Below are 5,370 nucleotides of genomic sequence, written 5' to 3'. Positions count from 1 at the left end.
TTGGAGACATCCAGGACTCACCTGGACACCCACCTGTGCAACCTGGTCTAGGGAGCCTGCTTTGGCAGAGAGTTGGATTAGATGATCTCTAGAGGTCCCTTTCAGTCCCTACAATCCTGTGATTCTGTGAAGACTGAGGGTGGCTCTTATCACTGCTTACAACTATCTAAAGGGTGGGAGTCAAGAGGAAGGGGCCAGGCTCTTTTCAGTGATGCCCAGCAACAGAACAAAGGGCAATGGCACAAACTGGAACACAGGAAGTTCTGTATAAACATGAGGAAAAACTTGGAGTGTGACAGAGCACTGGAACAAACTGCCCAGAAGGACTGTGAGTCTCCTTCTCTGGAGACATTCAAAATCTGCCTGGACACTTTCCTATGTAACCTACTGCAGGGAGCCTGCTATAGCAGGGGGATTGGACTAGATGACATCCAGAGGTCCTTTCCAGCCCCTACAGTTCTGTGATTCTGAAAAATATCTGTCCTTGCACCAGGAGTATATAGTTCAGTATATCTGACGATAGAAAAATGAGCTACCAAAATGTTAAGTGAACACCAGTTGTACTTTTACAGATTTGTGTTCAGTAAAAACAACACTGGGACTTAGAAGATCTGGTATTTTGGCTAACCTATAGCAGGACTTAGACTCCCACATAATAAAACACCAAGTTAGAGATAACTTTGACAACTGCATAACACACCATCCATGTAGAACTATGTTTTGGGTGTCCAAAACAATATCAGCACGTGATGTTACAGCTGAGGTAATTAGCTGAGTGCCCAGAAAAAATGCATCCTCCTGAGAGCTGACCTGATAGAGTTCTGGCACTTTCAGCTGTGGGCCTAATTAAAACTGCTAGTGAAATAATGCCAGTAACTGGCCAGTAAAACTCGGTCATCCCCAGGCAAGTACTCATAAAGAAACCCCAAATGAAAAAACAAAAAACACCAACACATGAAACCACAGGGCAACTCCTTGACAACAGATGAAACATATTTTCACACATTTATAACTCAAACTAATCTCTGTCTCATCTCTCTCTTTTGCTTCTTGCTTTTTTTCTTTCCAAATTGATTGACAGCATTTGTAATTTCTACAAAGAAAACTGCTCCTGTTTCTCATTTAAAAATAGCTGTCAATTTCACAAATGTCTGGCTACACATAAGGTTACATTTGAAGATCCTTGAAATGGCTCCTGGCTACACATAAGGTTACATTTGAAGATCCTTGAAATGGCTCCTGCACTAGATGGGAAATTAGAAATAGCTCCCAAGTGTTTGTAGTACAAAACAGAGAACACTGGATCATTAGAAACAGTGCAACTTGAGAATAAACCAGAGGAATCCTGCTTTGCCTCCTCTTCATGCTGTAAGCTGATTTATTCAGTGGCACTGCCCTTTCCATTAGCTTTGCCTGTTTACATGCAGCAATTCTGTAAAGGGCCTCCAGAGAATAGTTCAGCTAATGAGTCACATTGTTTTAGCAAAGAAAGAAAGTGCTTCAGAGGGAGAGGAGGTTGGAAAAAAAACCAAAAAGCTTATATCCAATAGAAAGACATAGCAAACACAAGAAGATCTTTGCCAGGTTTGGAGAAACCACCAGGAGTTGGTATTAATATCAAGACAAGAGATGGAGTACAGAAAAATCTGAGCATCTAAATATAGAGGTTACAGAACAGCCTATGTATAGTGACACACCATGAAGCCTGAGCCAAGGGTATCTCAAAGACAATTAAAAAAACCCAAAAAACATTAAAGAGAAAAACTATCATTACTATAAGGAAAAGGTTGCGATGCCATTCAGCTCTCCTGCAGTGCTCTTCCAAGTCTACCGTGCAGACTCCCACCTACATGCCCTCAGCATGCATCACTGAGACGCAGCCTGTGGAGCAGGGCGCACTGTGATGCAGCACAGTAAACACAAGCTATCAGACACACACAGTAATGATGATCATGGTTATTCATGGACCAGTTGTAATTTTCTCAAGGAATAAGTAATAGTCCTGCAGGAGCAACAGAGCAGCTATATCAGTCCATCAGCTCAGTGTCTTGCCGCTGCAGTGAGTAATATCAAACAACTAGAGAAGAGAATACAGGCAATCTGCAAGCTCTGGAGCTGTGAGGTGCTTAGTTATTCCTCTTTACTTCAGGAATCATCTGTATTTGCAATGCATTGACTGTTAGCTCTGTTTGAAAGCCACTTCCTGACTCTGCTGTGACATACAAAACAGGGCTATAAATGACCATTCTCAACAACATATCTTAAGGTACCCTGACTCTACTCCCACTGTTGCCTTCTGCTCACTCTAATAAAAGTTCTATTAGTCAACTCTTTTCTCTAGGGAGAAGAGATGACAACACAGAGAAAGCGATGGCATCTCTGTACATCTCTGTATGGCTGCTGGGAAGTAGACTCTGTGTTTGAAAGGTGAGACAGGAAGAAGCAGCCAAGATGTCAGAAGTGTTTTGTCTGCTTGGGCAGAGAGAAACACTCCAATGTGTTTTGGAAAAGATTTGAGCAGCCAGAGTTCAAACGAGAAAGGGACCAAAGACTGAATCAAGAAATCATTGATAAGGTTTTCAACAATAATAATTATTTTTATAGCAGTTTTTAATAGTGTGATTTCTCTGTTTGCTTCTTTTGCTGCTCCTCTGCTGTAAATTTTTAATCTCATCTCGTTCTTCTCAGAGCCGCAGCTGTGGTCTATGACAAAAACAGTTCATTCTCATTGAATAGGAGTCAGTACAATTTCACAGCAGGAGCAAGGAAAGACACAGAAAGGCCTGGTTAACACATTTGCAAATTCAGTGCACTTTGATTTGCTAATTAGCAAGCATTGTGGAAAGAAGGAAAACCAACAATATGGGCCACAGCCTTGGCTACTGTAAATCACTGTAACTCATTTCCAGTTGAGGGAACCACACCAATTTACACCCATTAAGATTCTGCTCGCTTCATACTCCATTGGAAAAGCTACTTGCTTGCTATTTGGTTCAGTTTAAGTAGCAATTATCCTGTGGTTGGTGAGCTGAACTTTAGAATTATGGGCCAAGTTACATGAGCAGACATATTCTAAGTTATGTATTACACAATATCCTTTGAGCAGAGCGGCAAAGTTATCACTAACATTGCATTAAAATAATCTCTTTTTAGTCATGCTGTACTGACTACATACATATTTTCCCTCTCATGAAGAATTTTGCTTTCCTGCAAGATGACCGATTCAGGAAACAAGTCACCTAAACAGCACCCGCCCTGGTTTGGCCAAAAAACAACACAAATCATTGCTGAAGGAGAAAAATCATGCACATTTCCAGATTAGTAAAAAAAGAGAGAGAGAGAGAGAGCACTGGTCACAACTGACAGTATCTGTGTATTAATAAGGAAATTTTACTCCTGTTGCCATTCAGAGCTGAAGTTGTTGGCTCCAAACAACCCCAGTTCTTTCCAAACAGAGCATTTGCTAAGATGGACAAAATAAGAACGATACCAGTGCTTTTCTCCCACAACTGCTCAGTACTTCATGCAGTAGCTCTGAACACCCACTGTACAACAAAGCCATCTGGACATGTGTTTCAAAATTGTCACAACATAGAACATTCAAGCAGGTTTTGTTTTTCTAAACCTATGTAGAATACATCCAAACAGACAAACTTCATGCAAGAAAGGAAGCTGGGCATATCAGAACACTCTTGTTTACTGGTAAATCCCACACAAGGACCAATGCAGGAATGACTTTTAGAAGGACAAAAGCATTAATCTTTCTCTGTGCTCCTGCCAATAAAATGAGGTATAAATTACTTATTGACATACTTTCTAAACAGACTGACTGCTTGAAATGTTTTTTTTCATCTTAGATAGAAGCTGCTTTACAAACTCAAAACATTTTTTACTCATTAGGTGACAAAATATGTTTTCATACTAAATATTCCAGTAAAAATTCTCCTATGCTGTCACCCAGTAAAAAATTATGAAGGTCAGAGGCTTGTATTTTTGTTAAAAATGGCTGTGTCTAGAAAAAAGAGAACATTTCAAGAATTAGAAATCACATGTGATGAGCCACATAATTCCAATCATTTTAATCTTCTTTTAAGGAAGGAAAAAATACAGGGCCACATTTTGACAGTGATGGAACTATGCTTATGATGCCATGGCAGAATGTGATTTATGACTGCATTTTTTATCCTTTCGTTCCCACTGTGCTTGTTTATTCACAAAGTAACATGGACTATCTTAGCTAAAAATGCAGCTGAAACACTTTTTTTGGAGGCAGCAAACATTTTCTTATATCCAACGAGAAAATTATTCCTGAATGAGCTCCATGGAGCCAAAAGTCCAGCCAGCACTCAAGACATAACTCATCAGGAAAGTACTTTTGTCATTTGGATATGGCTATAAATTGAAACATGTTGTAAAGAAAGAATGATTACAAGAATAATTGAGGAATGGATCATATTGCCCATAGTTGTTATAGAGTCTTTGCCCTTGGAGGCTTTTTTGGTGCTGTCTGACCGAAATTCTTAGTGACCTGATCTGAAGGGAAGATCCCAGTGTGAGCGGGAGAGTAGGCAAGAGGCCTTGTGTGGTCCCTTCCCACCACAATAATTCTCTGATGCTATCAGGCATGAGCAATCTTTGCTATTTGCATTTGTGTTTAAAAACAAAACCAGAGAAAACGGGCAACTCCTCCACTGAGAATTTACACTATCTTTACACAGTTCTTAAAACTTGACTTCAACAGTTGACATTTTACCTAGATGACAGCAAGGGCAATGAAGGTATCCTATGGTGAGCCATTTAGGTTTTAGGTTTGTTTTTTTTTTTCTCCATAGGCTCTTGCTTTGAGGAAGGAAAAGTCACATCTGTTCTTTTGGCTTCAATTAAGGGTTTAAGTCTTCCCAGTCTAGAGGAGTGCTTCATAAACAAAGCCTGCAATCACTTGATGTTCCCACAAAAGTTTGTGTAATCAGGAGAAGATGGTTGCAAAAACAACAGCACGGAGGCTGCCATGCAGTAGCAGAAAGCCTGCAGCAGCATGTTGTTGATCTCTTCAGAGTCTTGCCTTTTGGATAATGAGGGGTCTGAGGACATCCAGCATTATAAACCAGCCCTAGAACAATTTTACTTTTTTTCTAAAAGCACATCTTAAATTTCAGACACGCTCATAAGAACATGAGAATTGTCATGCTCCAGTCAGCAGTTAGCTGGGCAAGAAAAGGGAAATGAAGACTGGTTGGCGTTCATATCTCATTCTCTGAGCTTTCCAGAACCATTTCAGTTACTCAGGTGATTGATGACAGTAAAACTATGTAAAATCCCTTCTCTCCTCTGCTGTGACACATATAGTGGTAGCTGATTGTGCACAGGGGC

The sequence above is a fragment of the Lagopus leucura genome, unplaced genomic scaffold, assembly GCF_019238085.1.
Source record: "Lagopus leucura isolate 7727_CA_CO unplaced genomic scaffold, USGS_WTPT01 Super-Scaffold_100027, whole genome shotgun sequence".
Taxonomy (NCBI): Eukaryota; Metazoa; Chordata; class Aves; order Galliformes; family Phasianidae; genus Lagopus; species Lagopus leucura.
This window is presented reverse-complemented; position numbering follows the sequence as displayed.